This window comes from Rhea americana, unplaced genomic scaffold (genome assembly GCF_003343005.1).
Source record: "Rhea americana isolate MKP2758 unplaced genomic scaffold, rheAme1 scaffold_97, whole genome shotgun sequence".
Classification (NCBI taxonomy): domain Eukaryota; kingdom Metazoa; phylum Chordata; class Aves; order Rheiformes; family Rheidae; genus Rhea; species Rhea americana.
This window is the reverse complement of record NW_028187166.1, coordinates 3,395,270-3,416,504: the sequence shown is the minus strand read 5'-3', so window position 1 is coordinate 3,416,504 and position 21,235 is coordinate 3,395,270. Positions and strand designations below refer to the sequence as shown.

The 21,235-nt window shown below is 55.5% G+C and overlaps 1 protein-coding gene and 1 pseudogene across 1 annotated transcript in view; both read left to right on the top strand.

Annotated features, from left to right (window-relative positions):
• Window positions 1–21,235, top strand: part of NTMT1 (N-terminal Xaa-Pro-Lys N-methyltransferase 1) — a 93,579-nt gene that overhangs the window by 8,115 nt on the left and 64,229 nt on the right. The window lies entirely within an intron of this gene.
• LOC146584196 (uncharacterized) overlaps window positions 7,786–21,235 on the top strand; it is a 16,246-nt pseudogene continuing 2,796 nt past the window's right edge.

The following is a 21,235-nucleotide window of genomic DNA, read 5'->3' as shown; positions in this document are numbered from 1 at the left end:
CCTCTTGCCTCCTGTTCCATGTGCTGGAAGCCTTTAGCTAGGCAAGGAGCTTTTGTGGCTTGTTCTGCCAGGCTCAGCTCTTTTTCTCTTCTTGCTTTTCACCACTGTTGCAGCAATTCTAGCTAGTGCCATTGCAGCAAGCCTGGAAATAACCATGGCAAACCTCTGTTCCACAGACTTCTGCTTCRTGCATGGTGGTTCTTTACAGACCTTGTATGTTGGGGGAGATGATGGCAGCTGCAATCAGAGCACTGGGACATGCAGGAGTGACCAGAATACATGATTTTTGCTGCCCCTAAAAGGGTCAGGATAACATCTGAGTCTGGGAGCTTCTTTGATAGATGCTGCTCAGGGTCTTTGATGGCAACCCACTGTGAGCTTTGCAGAAGGGTGTTGTGTGCACTTGTGTGCACGTGTGTGTATGTAAGGGTGGAAACATGAAGGTGAGCGCGGTTCCTGGAAGCGGTGTGTCAGTAGGCGGTGCRGGGCTCAGCAGTCAGCTCGGCCACGCGTGGGAATGCATGAGCCTAAGGATCTGTGGCTCCTCAGCGGGTGTAGCAGGGGGATAGGACCTGTCCGGCTGTCTTTGCTCAGGTGCCTTCCTCAGCAGGCGCAAGAAGATACTGGTGGCTGTGGATCAGGGCATGCGGGGAGAGGTGGCAAGAGAGAGCTCCTGCTTGGACGGGGCAGCCTGGTGCGTTGCCAGAGCTGTGTGTCCCCCACCGCCTGAGAAGGACGTTGCAGGGCATCGACGAGCCCGATGGAAACTGCTGCCTTCGCTGAAACGAAATCTGAGAGAAAAGGGAGTCGGAGGGCTCCTTCCCACCCCAGCCCCCCTGGTGACCCGCGTGGGTTTCGCCCGCCGCCGGACCCCGCGCCTCGGCCCCCTTCGCGGCTCCCTGACAGCAGAGGCGGGCAGGGAGAAACAGGCAGATGAATAATTTATTACAACGATGCAAAATAGGGTTTTTTAAGCTCTCCCCCTATAAATATTTATTTTGATTAGTTAGCACCGCGGCTGCATTTCTCTCCTGCTCCTCTCCTGCCCGTTTCCCTTTCCGAAGCCCCCAGCAGCCTTGCAACTACCCTGCTTCCACCCGAGCGCTTGCTTTTCCCTCCGTCCGTCTGCCTCTCCCACGCTTGCTTTGCACCTGATGGGCACCCGGTGCCAAGCGTTTCCCGGGGAAGAGAAAAAAAACTCGCCGGCGCGTGTGTGCTCACCCCGAAGTGGGGAGGGGGGAAAAAAAGAACCGCGGAAACCCGCAGAGGCGCGCGCACACGCACGCGAAACCCCGCTGAAGCCTCCGAAGGGGGGAGGTTGTTTCTGTGGCAACGGCGCGGGCCGCGGCGGAGCCCGGTGATGGACGAGCCGCTGCCGGGCGTGCGGGAGCGCGCGGGCCTCTGCCGACCCCGCGCCCGGCGGCCCCTCGACGCCRGGAGCCCTGCTGCTCCAGAAGGCGCCCCTGCCCCTTTGGAAAGGACCAGGCGCCTGGTTCTCCGTACGGAGATCCTCCGAAATCCCCCCCAAAGCAACGTGCGGTGAATTGCTTCGTGTTTCGTCCCCTAGGTACAGGCTTGGATGCTGCTTTGCAGGCGCCGGGGGTCGTGCACGGGTGGGCAGAGACCCCCCAGCCGCCAGCTCTGTGCTTTAAATCCAAGGCCCGCCTCGGCGTGGGCGCTGCCTTCTCCTGCCYGGGGAGCTCCCGTCCCGCCAGCCTGCGAGAGCAAAGCGGGGCGATTTTGTGGTACAAAAATCACCCGGGCCTGGCACGACGAGCCACCTCTAAGCAAAAGCGGGCTTTGGGGAAGGAGCGGGGGACAGGCTGCCCCGGGTCAGCTGCGGGAGGCGAGACGCGGCGCGCGGGCCCGGCGGGGACCCGGACACGGGTTCCCGCAGAGGACAGCACCTCTGGCTGAGAGCAGCGTGTTCCCGGTTTCCAGCGGTAACGGATAAACCTTTGCTCCGGGAAGAGGGACTGTGACGCAGCCCACRGCAGTGAAGTCTCTTAAAAGCCAGTCTCGTTGCTGTTATGTTAATTATTAATAGGATGTGGGGAAGAAAAGACTGGAAACCCCCAACGGTTTGAGTCAAGCTGCCACTTCATCTGTGCCTGGCAGAGCGGACCTGGCTTTCCCCTGGCCGTAGGGGAGAGTCCCAGGTGCCTTTTCCCGTGGCTTTGGCCCATGTGTCAGGAGCACAAGGACCAGAGGTTAACGGAGAGGCTCCGAGACCCGGAGCCGTYGGAGCAACTGAGAAGCTAAATGAGCTCTGTGGGTCTCAGCTTCGTCCTTAGCAAAGATCTACCCACCCGAAGSGGGGCAGAGTCTCCTTTTAGCATGGTCCTGGGATCGCAGCACCCATCAGGACCCAGGTGCTGGAGCCTGCTGCCCCAGACCGGCCTGGGGAGCCCTGCCGAGGTGCGTGGGCAGGATGGGACCCCAAGATGGTGCTCGGACCACAAGGATTTAGTGGGTCAGAGCTGGGGTATCTCAGCAAAGCGATCTGATTGAAAAGCAAGCCAATGTGGAATTTGCACCCCAAATCCCTGAGGACCTGGCYGAGGGTTTCTTCCCTCAAATCTGGCCGAGGGTTTTGGGGATGCCTCCGTCGAATGGGAAACCGGGAGGTGTTTCCATGGAAACTGGCAGTGAGTCTGCGGGGAGGGAGCTGGGTTTGGCCCCGCCGCGCTGAGCTGGGGCTTCCGTCGGCTCTGCCGAAGCCGCGCGCGGCCGGGGGAGCCGCCGGCCCGGCCGAGGGCCCCCGCGGTGGGAGCCGGCGGTGCCCTGGCAGCAGGGCTCGCAGCCGAGGGAAGCCTTGCTCCGCGCTTGGTTCTCCACGCGGGGCAAAGGTCCCAGACTGGGCTGCGGAGCAGGGGCAGGAGACGCCTGCGGATGCCTCGAGGCCAGCCCCGCTCCCAGCGCCGTCCGGACCTCGCTCCCCTTGCCCAGGGCTCTCCTCTCGCCCCGTCCCCCCTGCTCTGCTGTCTTCCTCCCTCCCTCATTCCCTTTCTCTCACTTGTCCCCCCTTTCTCCGCCTCCCCTCCCGACTCCTCGGCAGGGCATTGATTTTTCCATCCGTCAGCGAAACGCCTGAGGAAAATGAAAGAGCATCTTCGTGATCGATCAGGAGAACTCTTCAGCCTGGGGTCAGCAAGGGTTTGAATCTGCTGCTCCCCCGGCGTATAATTACCCCCGGCTCCCCGGAGCGGGGCCTTGCGCCGTGCCCGCGGGGCGCAGCCGTCCCCCCGCGGGGCCGGGGCCGGGGCCGCCCTGCGGCCGAGCGCCTCCGACGCGGCGCGCGGCCGACGGCCTGGGCGCGCGTGCGGGCTTTTGCCATCAGCAGAGCTCCGCTTCGGGCCGGGGTCTGCGCGCGCCGGGCCGGCGCGAGCGCCCGCTGCTCCCTCGCCGCTGTCGATCGCTCGGCGCGCTGCTGCACGAAGGTGGGCAGCTTTGAAGCTGCAGGTTTAAAGAAGCTAAAGGAAATCCGGTAGATCTGGGTGCCCAGCTCGCTGCTTGCTTTTGACCGTCTCCTTTGGCGGGAGCGTCAGCCAGGCGCGCTGCGCGTACGCACCGCGCTGCCGGCGGCCCGGGGGCGCCTTTCTGCGGGCCAGCGTTTGCCCCCCGGCGATCCCGCAGCTTGCTCCGCTCCCCCGGCGAGGCAGCGTAGGGAACAGCTCAGGGAGTTTCTCGTTCCTCCGTGGGGGCAGCTGCTCGCAAACGTTGACTTCTTCGTGGCAACCGTCGTGAGTCACGCAGTGAGCCGGAGGGCGACGTCGGTGCCTGCGCCCGCTCTGCGCCCGCGGACAGTTGCCTGGACCCGCGCCGGTGGCCTGCGCGGAGGCGTAGGTAGCTCTCCGTGCAGCTCCCCGGTTTCAGGTGCCCGGGGTCTCCGGAGCTCGCGTGTGGCGCCGCGGGGCTCTGCGGGCGAAGCGGGGACGCGCGGGCGCTGCTGCGGCCGGGAGCGCTTTGCGTTGCGATACGGCAGCGAAGCTTCGCCCGTCGGACTCGTCTGGAGGAGGGAGCCCTGGAGCCCGCCAGCGCTGCCGGTGCTGCGAGCGGCTCCGCGCCAACCTCCATCGCTCTCCAGGCTCCACGGAGGTCCCCGGCCAGGGCCCAGCGCTCCCCGTGGTGGGTCACGGGCATCTCAGCTAACGGGTCTCTCCCAGGCAGAGGCAGGGGGAAAGCATCCCTCCCGAGAGGCCAGCAGCGAAATGAGGACACCGAGGGGGAAATGGGAGTCCAGGCTCTGCTCGCTCATCCYGCCTGGCCTGGGCGGGGGTTGTGCCCTCCCACTGCCTCCACTGGGGTTGCCAGCCCTTCACCCCTCGGTCTGCAGAGATCTGGGGGTGGTTGGAGAGCCACGCTGTGTGCGAGCCCCGCGGCTCCAGGGGTGCTGCCGTTACGTGGGAGCTCGCCTCCGTTCGATTGCTCGCCCCGGTTCCCACACCAGCCCCGGGATCACGTGCTCGCGGAAAGAGGTCGGGACAGAAGAGCCGTGGCAGGGAAGGAAAGCAGGGCCGTGCCGTGCCATCCTGCTTGCATCGCAGCCAGCTGAGACCAGACCGGCTGGAGCGCTGCAGGGGAAGGAGAGTGGAAGGGCCCTTGGCGCTGGCTTTCTCCCTCGCAGCCAGCAGGCGTAAGTTTGCTCCAGCATGGATGAGTTACAGATGTGCTGATAGCAGCCAGCCGAGTGCTGCCGCTGCCGTGCCAGAGCTGGTTGTGGAGTGGTAGGTAAGGCTGAACCGAGGTATCTGTTTCACAGATAACGCCTTGTGCTGAACAGCTGAAACAGCTGCATCCTGGTTTTGTTGGAAAGTTTATTTTACAGCATGCAGTACAAACGGCTTACCCTGCGGCCCCGGTAAAGCCTCGACAAAAAGCCTCATCTGGGCAGGATCCTTTGCTCGGTGTAATTTGGCATCAGCCAGGGGAACTTTGCATAACCTGTGAGTGTTGCATCCCAACACAGATATGGATCTAACCCAGTTTCCTTAAATCTGTGTTGCTCCATTGATAGTAAGGGAGAGAGGCTGATTTATGCAAGCGGGGAATCTGGGATTTTTCCTTTATTCTGTGCAAATATGCTGTGCTTTGGTGAGCTTTTGCTAGGTAAGATCACTGCTGGGGTCAGTGCAGGAGATGGAGAGGGGACTCCTGGCATCTCTCCGTTGCTCTGCCACCTTCTTGCTGACCGACCTCGGTCTTACGTCCCTTGGCCTTCCTTCTGCCTCCTCGCTCTCAGGTTGTAAAATGAAGATAAAATACTAGCTCACTTGCTGGGGAGCTTGCAGGCCAATTAAGAAGTGCTCGCTAATTAAAGTGAGCCCCTCTGTTGCTGTTCATATCCCATACCCGTCAGTGGGGCGTTGGAAAGCTCTGGGATGCCGGAGTGGAAGGTTGCGACAGAGACAAAACAATATGCTCTAAGACGGCTGAACAGAAAGTGAATCCATGTGTTAATCTGGGAAAAGGAGTGTGAAAATAGCTGCAAATCCGTCATGACTTTGTTGCAGTTTCTCCCAGATAGGATGCAGACAGGAAAAATGTCGGTCCCACCATTAAGCCTTCTTGGCACCTGGTGGCCCCGCACGGCCGCTCAGGGCCAGACTGTTACTGAACGAACCTAAGGCCAATGCAGGAGGAGCAAAATAACGTCAGCGCGAAACGAGCCCTGTCGCGTGGCTGGGCTTCACGCGGGCTGCTCACGATTTGGGTGGAAGGGGTTAATAGTAATGAGAGCAGCAAATGGCTTAGGAAGCACAGGGGGTCCCCGCTGGGCCTCTCCGGGCTGACTTTAACCCGGACGGGTTGGGCAGAGGCGTCTTTGTGGAGCTGCCCATGGTTTGGGAGAGGGGCTGGCACGCGTCGCCCGCTTGCACTAGACGCTGCTCGCTGGCGCGGTGCTGCCTGGCTCGCGGCGCCTTCTGCGCGCCGCGCGGGCGTTCGGGGAGCTGGGAGGGGACCGAAGGCATTGAGCACGGCCTCCGATAGCAGCACGCCCCGACGATGGGGCGCAGAGAGCCGGGCCCCTCCCTGGCTGCCCAGCTGCCTTTCGGCTCATGCTCATCTAATTAAACAGCAGCCTGGAGTGGCTGAAAGCAGGGCAGCGGGAGAGCTAGGGTTTTTATCCAATAGGTTCCCGTCTCTAGCTCGGGAACCAGAAGAAAAACCCTTTTCATATCGCTAGATCAATAAGCAGGTGGTGTTTCCCCCTCCTCCTTCCCTCTCACCTCTCGAGCTCCCTGTTCCCCCCACCAGCTGGGGGTGCTTTTTGGAGCTATCCCCAGAGCAAGGTGGGGATCTGCACCCAGGGCACTTTGCAGAGTGCCTTGGTCAAACCTGGGTCACTCCTGTCCTTGCGTTGCTGGGGGAAACCCGGAGAGCCTGTGGTTTCATTCTGACCCTTTTCTCTCCCTTCACCTTGGTTTCATTCTGTTCCCAGTGAAAACAGCAGCAAAACTTACGTTGACATCAGAGTGGGGCAAGATCCCTCCTGAAGGGAGGATTTTTGATCAGAAATGTCTCTGAGGAAGCAGTTGCTTTCTCCTCCTCTTGCTGAGGCTGTCAGCAAAGCTACAGCACTGTGAACTGGGGCAGGATTTGACCAGCAACTTTTGCACTGCTTGCTTAGGTACAAGCAAGGGTTAACGAGAAGCAACATTTTATTTTGCTTTGCATCTTTGGTCTCTGGAAGGAGATGCTCTTCTTTTTGCTTCGGCTGTTGTAAATGCATTCTTCTTCCCAAGGTGCCTTCTGAAAATTAGCTCCAGAATGTCGTCAGCGGTGGAGAAATGATTATGGAAAAGCAGCTGTCCATCCCCTCCTGCCAGCTCCCAGCGAGACAGCAGGAGGGGTGACGACTCCTTTGGGTGCTTGCTGCTGGCAGCAGATTTTGTAGTAACCGATTCCAAGCTCTGGTATAAGTAGGCAGCGTCGAGCTCTGGCCTTTTCCATCACATCTCAATGCACTGGAGGTGAGAAATGGAGGTTGTGCAGCGTCCAACTCGGTGAAACCTGCAACCACGGCCAGTGGAAACGGCAGAGGTGGCCCTGGTGGGCAGAGGAAGCTCTCCCTGGTGTGATCCCCATATCACAGCTCTCTCTCCTGACTGCACCCCTCAACCAACAAGCATGTTTTCCTTAGTTTGCCACCTCCAGCCTTGTGCCCGGGGGTTGCCCTGGGTACATTGCTGCTTGAGTGTTTTGCCTGTGCTGGGCAGCTCCGGGGTCGGGTCCCGCACAGGCAGAGCGCCAGTGCCTGCAGCCGGGCAGGTATCCACGAATGCGGCGCCCGCCGTGAGCGTTCGTGCCAGCGCTCGGCTCTGCAGTGGGTCCATATAAACTTAGCCAGAGCTTGGTTTTTGCCTGCAGGATATTCCCGTTGATTAGGAGAGGGTTCAATAATAGGAATTTTATAGCAGAAACCGTTCAAGAGGCTGCCGAGCAGGAGACACGTCATGGGGCTGTAGGTCCACGGGGTGGACAGGGAGCAGGGAGGGTTTTGGAGGGGCAGAGCAGCCCTGCGTGTGTCCCTGGTGGTCCTCGCAGAATGAATCCCACCCTCGAATGATCCTTTGGGCTGCAGCTTGCATGGAAAAGATCTGCTGTGGCGGCCGAGTGGTTTTCTGCTGTGCAGAGCTTGACCCGATGCTGTCACTGAACATTTTTTTAACAGTAAGTTGCACAAATTTCCCCCCAAATGTCAGCCTGGAAGGGGACTTGTTTAGCTTCTTTATTGTTTATCCCCATAAGAGAGAAATCGCTGTCCTATTTCTTCCTGCAAAAATGGAGGATTTGAAAGCAGGATGGAGGCGAGAGGAGCTGGCTGTGCTGACGCCGAGGGTGTCCGCCTCCGGCTGGCCATGCTGGGGCTGTCAGCACCAGGGTGACCCGGCAGCTGTGAGCTCCCTGGTGTGGGCTCGGATGGTACCGCGAGGGCATTGCTGGGACCTGGGGTGCAGGTATTTTGCCCCAGAGACCTTACAATCTCGGAGGAAGACGGGCCAGCATTTAGGTTACCGGCTCTCTGTCCTTTGCCTGGTGCCTCTGTCGTTAGTGAGTAACCAAATTTATTAGCCTTGTTCCTGCGCCAGGCTTCAAACGCTGCTGAGCAGCTGAGCCTGGTGCTGGATGGCAAAAATGTCTTGGGATGCTTCGGCCAAGAAGGAGGTGAGCTCCACACCTGATAACAGGGGAGCCCTGTCGCAGCCGGATGCAAGCTCTTTCTCAGCGTTCCCCCTCCCTGCCTTCCCCCAGTCCTAGCCTTAGGCCAAGCAGGGAAAATCCTTCAGCAGGACCCCAGCTGGGTCTGCTCGCTGCAGTCTTTCCATAGCAACAGTCCATCAGGGGGTCGGAGTCAGCAGTGAAAAATTCTGCCCCCCTCCTTCCCTCGCCTTGCCTCCCAGTCGCTATTTTGATTGCATTCCTGGGGAGCTGGGCTGCAGATGTGGTCTCCTTATCTTGGGAAGGTCTGAGTCAGTTTTTCCCTGTGTGACGGAGCAGGCAGCTGAGGTCTGGAGCGAGGAATAAATAGATCCCAAAGCATGCCAAGGATGTCTTTCAGTGGGGAGAAGGTGATGGGGCCAGGAGCCTTCACAGCCGGGATGCCGGGCTTGCGGTGCTCACGTGGCATGGCACCTATGTGTGACACATGGGAAATGTCCCTGCAGAGCAGCTTTCATACCTCCTTGACATCTTGGCCAAGGAAAATATAATCAGTCTAGGAGTACCCATGCTGTGGGCCGGATCCTGGTCCGAGGAAGACCCGAGGAGTATGTCCACGGGCGAGGAAGTGCATCCCCCCCACCCCCAACATGTATCCAAGATGCCTGCACTTGCCCCTCTCCATTACACCACCTGGATAGCTGTACGGATTCAAGAACTGAATCCCTCCAGTTTTACCGAGCTGAAACCAAGAGCAGGATCTGGCCCCAGGAACCAGATACATTTGTTCAGCGAGTCTGCCATGCGCTGCCGTGAGCGGATCTGCATCCAGGCGCTGTCTGCACAGGTCAGAGTGCAGCGTCCTTGATGCTGCAGCTACCCAGCTCCAGCGTGAAGGCTGGAGGTGATACAGTCAGGCTGAGTGTCCGCTGTTTGCTTTACATAAACGGGGAGTTTGCTTTCTTTCCTTCCTCGTGCTGGCTGGCTGGTGGAAATGATGTCCTCTGATTGCTTTTCTGCTCAAGCAGCTCGTTGCTGAATGCTTCACCATGGAGATGTGATGTTTCTGTGTGCTGTTGGGGAACAGTGGAGCCCTGGCGACCAGTCTGGGTTTCACGCTAGGAGCTGCGCTCCTTCTATAAACCAGGACCCAGTCTGATTGGAGCCGAGGGAAGGTCTTGGGGAAGGCGCTATTGGCAATATCTGAAGCATTAGAACCCTCCGTAGGTCAGGCACTGAATAATCATCCGTCCAACTTAAGAAAAAAATTAACCACATTAAATGTTAAACAAATTGCAAATTTTCCTTCTGTTGCTGAGATTGAGGCTCAGATTTTTCATCGTTTCCCCAAAGCTCTGTAGCTCACTGAGCAATTTTGCTTTGTTGTCCCTTTTATTTTGTTTTTTATTTTTTCTACATGAGAACAGGGTTTCTTGTGTAGTCCCCTACTCCAGGAGCTGGTGATTAAAGGCTCTCAGGGCAGGAAAGACCTTTAGGGATGGAGGGCATGAAAAGCAGGGCCCAGAAGAGGCCAGGATACCCGGGGCTGGCTCACAGCGGGGTGACCACGTCCCCCGTGCACCCCATCTCCCCGCCGCGGTGGGACCTCGGGGCAGCGGTGCTTGGTTTCACCCACACTGGGAGACCTGTGGGCCCCGCGCGGGACTGGTCGGGTGCTCCGGGTGTCCCCTGCCGTCGGGGCCGGGGCCAGCTCGAACCAGAGGAGCTGGCATCGAATCTCTCCGTCTCGGAGCTGCGCGCGGCAGCCAGGAGCCAGGGCTCGGGAGAGGGTTGCTATAGCAACAGCTGCCACTCACTCCCCATCTTGGATGTAAATTAGTTACGATTTTATTAGTGTGCAGAATTTCAAGAGGCCAGAGCTGGCGGAGAGGCCTGCTAAATTCATGACAGCAGTGTGCAAGGAGCGGGCAGGCAGGCGCCGGTGCAGGGCGCCTCCCCTGTGCTGCATTGAGGAGCATCTTTAGGAGTTTGGACCGAGGCAAGTTTGGGGGTTTCTGAATTGCCCGACACCCTGTGCTTTGCCCTGGCAGCCGCCCGCTTCTCTCTGCGATGGCTGCAGGCTTCCAGGGCTCGGGCGCGAGGCTGGAGATAGGGTGCAGGGACAGAGAGGGCTACGTCGGCTCCCTGGCGCGACGAGATTCGAGGTTGCTGCGAGATGGAGGACGAGCCCTGCGTTTTCTTAATGGACAGTAAGAGAGGTTGGCATTGAGTGGCCGCGGCTCGAGGGAGAGTGCCGGGTGCCGCCACGCCGCGCGCCGGGGCCCCGGGCCCTTCCCAGGCTGCACCGGCTGCAAAGGCAGACGAGCGCAGGGCGGAGGCGATGCTGGCGGAGGCATGTCAGTTTGCACATCTTATGTCTGAAGATTTTTCTTCTTTTAAATTTTCCATGCTGTGTAGCCACTCTTGCCACCAGGCTTTGAGAGGGAGGGAGTTAGAGTTGTGCATAGACGCTCCTGAGTGACTTGGATTTACACCAGGAAAAGATGGGAGCTGATGCGTGCTGATTTACGTCAGCTGGGGAGCCAGCCCAGCCTGGGTAGCTGCTGCAGAGTCAGCTTACATTGCTCCATTTGCTCAGTTTGATGGCCCTGTGTGTCCCCTGCTAATGGGTTTTCCTGGGGCCGTTTGTCCATGCTGCTTTATGGCCCTCACTCTAATCACCATTGGGTATCTCACACCCAGGCAGCCAAACTTCACAGGTCCCTTCCCCACAGCAGAATATTTTGGTGTGAGTTTGGCTCTGACAAAAGAAGAGCCTGAGGAATGTGCTTGCTGATTCTCCTCTGCAAACACAGCTCAAGGAGCTGCTCCAATCCCAGGTCTTGATGGCTTCCTAAATTGAGGTGCTGAGGGTGCATGAGGAGGTCCATAGCTATGTGCAACACAGATCAGACCTCTCTGAAAGGCTATTTGCCGGATCCTTATTAACCCTCTGGTGGCCTGCAAGTGTGTATGCTCCCAGAAACCTGGCCAGGGTGTTTGGTGTCCATCTCCTCTTGGCTTACCCGGAAGACCAGAAAAGAGAATGCTGTGGGGCAGTTTCCCTCTGCCAGTTCATGGACCTGACCCTGATGAAGAAAATACTGTTAAATATGAAAGCCTGAAGTGCTCTCTGGACTCCTGGTAGCCCTTTTGTTTCTTGAACCTCTACTGGGAAGACCAATAAGGACAGGTTGATGGTGATGAGTCTGATTGATAACATATTCATGGGAAACTAGTCTTGTTATTAGTTACAGTTGCTAGAGCAGCACTTTGAGGCTGCAGGCAGGGCTGGGCCCTCAGGATTGTGTGCTGGATAAGTATGTAAGATGCTCCTGGTTTCACGCGTCTTGCAATCCATTTAGAAGTGGGTAGGTAAAGAAAGAAAACAGCTTAATAATGGGCTAACATGGGAACACTTGGAGCATCAACCGGCTAGAACTGGGGAGGTGCTTTCAGGCACTGGCCCAGGCAGCTTTGAGATCCTGAGGTGGAAATTTCCCCATTAACAACCTGTTGAGCCATCCCTTTTGCAAAGTGGTTCCTACAGAGTGCTGACGGTGTGTGAGACCTTCTTAAGTGACTGCAGCTGATACACTATTGCCTCTAGAGGGTTTTCAATTAACAGCTTGATGCTGAAGCTATATGGTGATCCAGCAGAGATGCTGGGGGCTAGCAACTGTCTTCTGAGTCAAAAAGGTGGGGAACCAGGGCTGCTTCTTGGGAACTGTGGGAAGTATTGAAGTGGGGTTCCTGCCTGGGTGTTCACAGCTGCCATTGGAAGGGCCCCTTGGGTGTCTCATCTCCCTGGGCAATGGGAGCTGTAACACAGCAGGTTCTTAGATAGGATCAGCTGCTGCTTAAACTTCCTCGTGGACATCTAGATTTTTGAAAGAGCTAGAGCTCATTTAATCCTGACTCTGTGAGGGAAAAAAATGGTTCTGGTTATGAATGCTGATCTGTTGGGAACTATCCTCTTCACCTCCTCAAATGTAAGCAAATAAGAAATGGTTGTAATGCTAGTTACTGCCCTGAGAAAGTTTGGTGTAAAATTTGTGTGATAAAACCTTAACTTGTATTTGCTTTCTAGTTTCTGAGTGTCTAGAGCACCTCAACTCATATTTTCAATATTTTTCCTCTAACCATGGGGGCTGAGATTTGTTGTTGTTGCTGTTAATGGAAGCTGAGATTTCCTCCATATTCTCGGGACTCTGAGAGCTGAGGCTTTATGGAAGTCGATAGGTTTCACAACACCTTGTGATAATGTTGCGATATTTGCCAACTCCAGGTTATTAATCGGATGGTGATGTGTAAGATATGTACATAATGTAGATGTAATAAGAATATGCTTGTGTGCAGCAAAGAAAAAGAGCTGGGAAAGTCCTCGAGACACTAAGAGTGAGGAGCAGGGTGGGCTGGCTGGCTGGCGACTGTCTATTTGATTTAAAAAACAAACAAACAGAGTTTTGATGCTTTGGGAGCTTGTCCTTCTGAAGAACAAATTATAAAGGGGTGACAGATGCTCAGTTTGGCTGGACAGTGCTGGGTCTGCATGGGTCAGAGAAGGAGTTTTCCCACTCAGTCATGTGCAAGTGAGGCTGGTTAATATGTAGCTGGGTCAGTTTGCAATTTTGGAGGGGGATCCTCTTGGGCTAATCTATAAATACTGATGATGATGATGTATTTACTATAAAATCTTCTTTCTTTTCCTGTATGGTGTTCATGACTGTCCTCTGGGCTTGTAAGGCACTTTGATTCCCCCCTCCCCTTCAATGTACTGTGGAAACATTAATTAATCAGGAAAAATAGTTGTTATTCAGGAACTGACCTGGTATAACAGATTGCTCCGGTACGATGAAAATAGCCAGTTCAGGCTCAGAGAAACTTGTGGAGGTGGTGCCACCCGGCTGGGCTGGGGCCGGGCCGTGGGCAGCCTCTTCCCACGGAGATCTCCCTCCTCCGGCCCTTCCGTGGGGGGTAACCGCGAGCCCCGCGAAGCGATGGCGGGGGCCCCTTGTCCCTTTAGGGCCACGGGCTGTGTTTTGCTTGCCCTCCTCCCTGCCTGACGCTCAGGGGAGGGGTTTCTCCCCAGCAGACCAAGGGTCAGCACGGTGAAGGGTACCCCTGGATGACTGCTTTTTGCTCTTCCAGTCTGCAAACTTCACTGAATCTGGGAACGTTTTTCCTTGTAATTTTAACCCCTCCTCCCCTCCTTTCCTCCAAAGAATTGTCATGGCATAAGGCATCAGCAATGCTGATGCTGCACGTTAGGCTTAGCAGGACTCTCGGCTCTGCCCAAAGGCCGCGTTAGCACCACTGATGCCTGCTAGAAAGTGCAGCCTCTGAGGCAGGGGGTTTGCTTGCAAGATAAATTCTTTTTTTTTTTTTTTGTAGGGAAGCATGTCCTAAGCATGATTCAAATGCCAAATATGCTGATAATGCACCTTGAAACAGATCCACAGGGACTTTGCAGCGGTGTCTTGGACGCTACTGTGAATAGAAATTAGGTGAAGCATGGGGTGACTGGGCTGCTGCACTCTGTGCAGGTGGGTTGGTGCCAGTGTGGAAGGCGTAACACAGGACTGAACTGGAAGTGTTAGTGGAGAAGAGGACCCTGGAGTGTGATTTTGGTGTTCAGGACAGGATTTGAGCCCTGTGAGACACGGAATGGCAGCACAGGCCGTGTTAGCCATGAGATGAGCACCAGAGGCTCTGTCTTTGGTGCCTTTTGGTAGAGTTCAGGCTTCAGATCTCTGGGCCGAGTGACTCTGAGCCAGTTGTGTCTGTCCATAACATTTGTGGGACAGAGTATAAGTCTGCCTAGCACATGGAAAGTAATCTGTTGGTCTGTCTCTGAGTGGAAGGAGACCTTCTATCATTGGAAGGCCTCTATCATTGCAATGGTTTCCAAAATTAGACCGAGATCCTGTAAGCTGTGTGTTTTCATGGAGACCAGTCAGCCTCCAGGCTGTGGATGTGCTTCTCTGTTGTCGTTGCAGAGCTGGTGGCTTTGGACAGGCTGTTGCTCTTCTTGATGTCTGCTGGGGACCATGCAAACCTACTGTAGAAAGTGACGATTGCTTGATGCCTGCTGTTAATCAGTGTCTTGAAGGATGATCATCCCCAAGAGCAGTGAGTTTTGTCTAAATTTGCAGTAAAGGGAGGGGATGGGGGCTGTAACTGCCTCGTGACACCTGAGTGACCTCCTCGGGTTTGGGAGGATGAGGTCCTGAGTGTGCACCCTGGAGGCACCAGTTCAGAAGACTGACCTTTGCTGAATGCAGACAATCACGTGCTAACCCTCAAGCATGTCCTTAAATTCAAGCACACACTTAAAGTCTATTTTTTTCAATGGAACTGAAGTGCATGGTTAAGTATGTTCCCATTCCCAGGCCTCAGATAGGGTAACGATGGCTGCAGAGAAGACTACTGGGTAAACGAGGAGGTTGTGCCACAACGGAGGTATGAGCTCGTCCTCTCGCAGAAAGGATTAGCTCGGGGGCTCAGGGCTTGCAGCCCTAGGAATCAGGCTGTGGGTCTGTCCTGCCTCTCATCTCAAAAAGCCTCCTTGCACTGTCCCTCCTTACCCCAGGCTCGTGGCGTAGCTGAAGACCACCTCCTGCACGCGGGAAGAGAGGGGTCACCTGGCCCGGTCATGGGAAATGGTCTCATGCCTCAGTGCCTCAAACCAAACCAGAAATGCCGAGTGCTCCCCTTGCTTTATCCTGCCCTTTCTCAGCTCGTCATCCCCTCTCCCCGCGGCCCGCCGCTCCTTCCCTGCGCTGCCAGCCTGCTTTGCCTGCAGAGCGAAAGTGTGTGGCCCAGATATTTTACTTCACATCAGCACAAACCTGACCTGGCTCTCCCACAAGTCGGGCCTCTGATGGGCACAGTCACCCGGCACGAGCAGAGCAAGCATCGCTGCTGGGTTTTCTGGGGAGACCTCTGGGCGCCTCTGCCCAGCGCCTGGCGTTGCGGTGGCAGCCGCACATCTGGCTCGCCGGGTCTCACTGCGAAGCTGACGCCCGCGATCGGCTCCGAGTGCAGCAACAGCAGCCTCTGCTTTTCCACACGTCGGTATTTTTAGCTCTGCTGTGCATTAGCGTGCAGGAGCTCAAACTGCGAAGCCTGGCTGAGGTTTTATCTGTTGTGACAGCCCTTAGGGCTGTAGTCAGACACTCTCTCTCTCTTGCGCGCTCTTGCTCTCTCTCTCTTGCTCTCCTTTTCCTTTTTCTTTTCTTTCTTCTTCTTCTTCTTTTTTTTTTAAGTTTGCAGCTCGGGTCTGCTCTCTTGCTGTGGATACTCTGCCCAGCTCTCAAGACAGGGGACTAAAGATGGAAAATGGGGTCCAAAATGTGGTGTGAGCCCTTCTATGCAGAGGCTTCATTGAAGTCCTTTCTGTATTTTTCCATTCCTTCTCGTTGCTGTTGGGGCTGTGGGGATCTGAGCTAATGTGGCAGGGTTAGGTGCTGTCTCACTCTGCTGCTCTGCCCCCAAAGGGTCTCCAAAAAGCTGTGCTGACCGATGGCTGTGCAACTACCGGGACACTAAAGCAGAGGACTGGGCAGCCTGGTTCAGTGTGTGCCCACCAGAGCTCGGCAGGCAGCAGGGGTGTATTGCTGCCTCTTTCTGCAAACACCTTGCACCTGCCGTGGCATTTTGGAGCATGAACGTTGCCCCTTCCAGGGCAGCTTCAGGCTCCAGGCAGCCCTGCAAGCAGGAGGGCCACCCTGGAGCATCAGCCAGAAATCAAAGTTCCCTCTGGGTCTCTCTCAATCCTTTTTCTGTTTTTTGTTTGTTTGTTTTTAAACATGCCTAAGTGACATGCCTGACCTCCATCAACAGCATTGGACCCATGAATCCACTGTCCTATCTGGTTCTGCACAAACACTCAACGCTTTTGTTTGGGTTCTAAGGAGAATTGTCTCCATCACTACTTTTCCTGGACCCCCCAAGCCATTCCGGAGGAGAACGACTTTCTCCCAGCCTCCAGGGCGTTGCACAAATGCAAGTCGTCTCCTTCCTACCCGAGTGCCTCTGCCAAATCAGCTAGAAAATGGATAGTAGACAGGCAGCGTTAGTGATGCCATTTCAGCGGAGTGAGGAACTGAGGCTCTGACCTAGGATTCGACTTTCCAGCAGGCTCACCATCCTGCCTGCCATGCCAGGCTCTGCGTGGGTGAGGCTAGGCCCACGCTGGAGCAGAAATTGCCTGAAAATCTGGTGTCCCTGGAACTTGTCCAAGGTCATGGAGGAAGTCAGTGACAGAGCCAGGAACTGAATCTAGCTTCCTGTCCTACATGTCCAGCCTTCCCCTTTAACCCTTAGCACATCTCGGTTTCAGGTCACTCCTCGTTGTTGTTTTGTATTTCAGTCATTCCCTACGTTGTATTGTATTTTTATTATTATTATTAACCATTCAACAGAGGTAGATAGTTACGGTATATCTTTGTTGTATTTCCTCAAAATCTATTAAATTCTTGTCATTGCTCCCAGGACATAAGGGAAGTAGCAGCTGAAGGATGCTGTCTGTGTGAGTGTGGAATACAGTCTAATTAGGGATGGCTGTGGAGTCTGCTGGAGCTTTCTCAAGCCTTGCACTCAAGTCTCGGGATGTCTGTATCAGTCCTGGTGTCTCATGAACTCACTGGAGCAGGGACCCCATGCAGGGATGACTGGGAGCTTGCTGTGCTGTGAACCCCTGGAGACAACAGCTCTCCACTTGGCATTGTGCTGTTTCCATCAGTAGCATGGTCTTTGTAGGTGGTACCCTGAAGCCAGCTGGTGGTGGTGGAAGTGGGATTTGTGTTTGCTCTTGGCACTAATTTTGACCCTAGATTTGTGCAGCAGCCTGGGGAAAAGCTGCCCACAGATTGCTGTATCTACAGAAGAGGTTGCGTTCAGCCCTCCTCTCCAGGCGATGCTGGCGCAAGTGCGTCTCTGTCGGATGCGTGCAGAAAGCCTTTCTGCGAGTAGGCGGGTATGCTCGGAAGCCGAAGGGGCTGGAGAGGAGATGGAGATGGGAGAGAGGTGCTCCATAGGGAGAGGGTCCACGCTGCATTTCTTTCCGGAGTCACATCATTTATGAGTGCAGCAGGTTCAGAGGGTTGTGGCTTCTGAATCTTGGTCCAAGCTGCTGTAGTTGGTGCCAACAGAAAATAAAAGGCTGCAGCTGCAGGTTGGAGGATGCTGTGGGTACTGCGGGCTGCAGTCGCTCAGTCTTGTGATCTAGTTATCTGGGTATAAACCCGAAGAGGGAGCACAAGATGTCTCCCAGCCTTACCGCTTCATTTGCATTGGTGAGGAGTGAGTGACCTGCATCTCAGGTAGCTTTTCAAATTAACTATCCCCATGTCATGTTTGTTCTGTCCTTCCCCAACAATTCCTCCATTTTTTTTCCTGACAGCAGCCAATACCAAGTACCATGGGGACTAACTTCATAATCCTCCTGGGGCAGAGATCTCTGAAAATACATGGTGCTTTTGCTCCTTTGCAGAGAGCTTCCAGGGATGAGGATTGTGTAGCTCAGCTTGTAGCTTGCAGCAGGGTGTACTGAGTTCTGATATGATGGTGTTTTCCTAGCGCAGATTGGTTGTGTGATTTCCTCAGAGCTGGTAGCAGCTAGAGCATGGCAGGCACCTTCGTGCAGAGCTTGGGAGCCCTGGTGCTGGAGGGAGGCAGCCAGAGTTTGAGCATCACCTACAAGGAGCCCCAGCGCCGTGGGAAGGGGCTGCTGTCTTCCTCCTCTACCTCCTCTCCCTCCCCAGTTTCCTGGGGCAAAGCCTACTCGCAGCTCCAGGGAAAGAACGCAGCTACTCTGAATCATCAAAGAAACTCCATATGGTCCAAGAGCCCAGGCACAGAGCTGCTTAATCCTCTCTGTACTCTTCCCCTCTCCAAAGGGAGCTGGTAAATGGCAGCTGGAGCTGCCTCCTGGGCTCCTGGTGTGCACAGGAGTGTGGAGCACTCTCTGCCATCAGGTGGAGGGTGTCAGCATGGGGCCAAGCAGGAGCCCACTCTGCAGGTGCCTGGTGAGCAGCAATCCTTGTTCCAGGGAGGCTGACATCTGAATAGCTAGACGAGCTCTGGGAGAATTGAGATCTTACTGGTTTAAATTTCCAGATGTCAGTCTGAGAGATTGAGGACTTTTATTTTCTTTTATATATATATATATATATAAATATATATATTGGAGGAATGGGAGGTGGTATTTTAGGTGCTTTTAAATTTTGAAAATACCTTGTGGCATCCATGTTAATTTATCCTCCTGTATTAACAAAAGTCCTTATAGATTGCTAAACACCTTTTTAAAAACTGGGCTGTAAAAAGTTCTCCCATGGAAGATGACAGCAGAGCCCAGAAGCAGGTGAGCATCTCACGTACAGTGATGCTCCATGTGCTCGGGATGCCTGCTGCTACGTGACATCTCCCTCCTCATGCCCACTAAACCCTACGCGTGCTGTCAGAAGGGCTGCTCGGGCACACCAGGTCTCCCTGCCCTGGCTTGGGTCTAGAGAGGGGGCAGGATATGGGCAGAGCTCAGACAGACGTGAGCCTGATCTGGCAGCGAGTGCTGCAGAGGTGTTTTCTCCTGCCATCTCAGGTGCTGGAGCTTTCCATGCTGCGCTCACACCTGGAAACAGCTGGCTCTTCCCAATCCTGCTCCTTTCTGCCCTTGCTTCAGAGCTGTCTGGAGCTCGCTGCAGATCTGACACCTTTGCGCTGCCGGGAGTTTGATCTCCAACTGCTTCGCAGCCCCTTTGCTCATGTGGGCAAGGAGAGAGGGGCTGAGAAAGCAGGGAAGAGAGATGAACAGCAGGAGAAAGTCTTCAGGGAGGGGACGGGGGAAGCATGAGGGAAAGAAGGGGGGGAAGTGAGAACAGAGAGGAGGAGGGAAAAAGGATGCTGCCTTGTCTGTTTTCAGATTTATATTGGTTGAATTGCACTGGTTTAGCTAAAAGTGGTGCAGAGCTGCCTTCCCCTCCCCTTTCCTTCAAGCAGGCACTCATATTTTGGGTTGAATGCCTTAATTCACTTCAGCTTCAACCTGCTCCTAATTGACTTAAACCACTCTGAAAGAAGCTTGGCATCCAGAGCAAGCGTCTGCAGCAGTTGCAGGACTGCACCTTAAGTTAAGTCCGGGCGATTCTGCACATAAGGAAACCTTGAGCCTGGAGCGGGTGCCTGTGGGGATAGGTGCACGCCAGAAGCTGAGCAGTCCTCAGCCCTGTGCTTCTTTGGGTTGCTCTTCTCCATCGTGGTTTCGATCTGACCTTGAGCAACTTGGGACTTGGGGGTGGGGAGCTTCAAGTTGGTGGGAATTGACTGTCGGAAGAATTCCTGTTCCTTTTGATTCCTTTCTCCTCCGTCCCTCTTCTCCCACTGCAGATGTCTGCTGTAAAACAGAAAGAAAAAAAATCCCCAAATGTCGTGGTAACGTTTACTGGAGGGCTGTTTCTGCTGCACATCTGATATGTATGACAAGGTCAGATTAACCCAGCCTCTGATTTCCAACTGCAGCTCTTTGGAAGGCACAAAAAAACAATGCAAAACAACCCAAAGGAACTCCTCCGTCCTGGTGGAGAGCTGGCAGGCAGGGTGAGGTAAGGGTGCTCGGTGCTGGGCAGTCTGCAGGGATGCACGAGCCCCATCCTTGATGTTTAAGGTTGGGGCTTTCTAAGGGCAAACGCAATGTTGTGATATTAAATGGGAAGGAGATATCTAACCCTGCAGGATGCTCTCAAAACCCCTCTCTTCCTTGTGGCTGGCTCTGTCGTCATGCCTGGATGTGCTGTTGGAGCCGGAGGCAGGAAGGGCTTTCTCTCTTCTTCACGTTCCCTCTCCCTCTAGCTTCTCTGCTTCCTCCATTGCCATTTTGGTCTCCCTACGTCTCTCTTCCCCTATGTTGAACTGAGGATATTAAATCCTGAGTCACCCATGGTTCTGGCTCAGCTACTTTTTTTAATGAGAAATTTAGCCTTTTTTAGTTGTTGGTCGTAGAAAATAAGGCAGTAAAGGACCTCTGGAGACTGTCAGATGTAGTCCATTTGGAGAAGGAGACAAGCCTGTAAAAGTGTTTGTCCAACTTGCCCTCTTCGGAGAGAGTCTCTCACCCTGTACACGTCTTCTCCTGTGTTTCTGCACTCTTTGCCTAAGATCATCTCCAAACACCTAACCTGGATCTACTTGTCTTTCCCCCGCTGGATATAGAAAATATCGGTCACGGTCCTCTTTGAAACGGCGTTTTACGCCTTGGAAAGTGGTTCTCAACCCCGTGGAGATGAGCTTCGCCCCGGCTGCCCCCCTTCCCAACCCGTCCCGTTCCCGGAGCACGGTGACCAAACCCTAAGGACTGATGAGCTCTTAGGAGACCAGCTGGGCGCCGGCTTTGTCACCGGCCTTGCCGCGGAGCCCTGTCGTCCCCGGGGCGGTTGAAGCCGAGGCGATGCCGCCGAGCCGAGCCCCCTTCCGCAGGGAGTGCGTCCCGGGGGCGGCGGGCCGGGCGCTCCCCCGTGTCGCCCCTGTTTTTTGGCTGTGGCCAGGGGGACCCGGCCGGCAAACGCTGCCGGTGGCCGGCAGCGCCCGCCCCGCAGCGGGCGACGGCACCCGGCAGCGGCCCTGTGAATCAGGCCGGGAGCCGGGAAAAGGGGGCGCGGGGAGAGAGAGAGAGAGCAGAAAACCGGGGCAGGAGGAGGAGGAAGAGGAGGGAGGCGCAGCCCAGTGCCGGGGAGCGGGAGCGAACGGCGTTGCCATGGCGACGCGGCGCAGGAAACGGCACCGACTAGCCTGGCGCTGGGCTGAGGCCTGCGGGAGCGCGCGGCCCCCGGCGCCCGCCGCCCCGGGATTTTTTCCCCCTATTTTGCTTTTTTCCTTTTATTTTTATTTTATTTTTTTCTCTCTCTCTCCTCCCCGGCTCCTGTTGAGCGCGGTTGGGGCCTCCGGCGCCTTGGCCCGCGCGCTGCGAGGTGGGGCCTTCGTCTCCGCGTCTCCGGAGCGGGGCTTTGCCAGGAGAGGTGTCACCGTCTGAGCCGAGAAACTTCCAGGGCGCTTGGTGCAACGTGGGTTTTGCTAC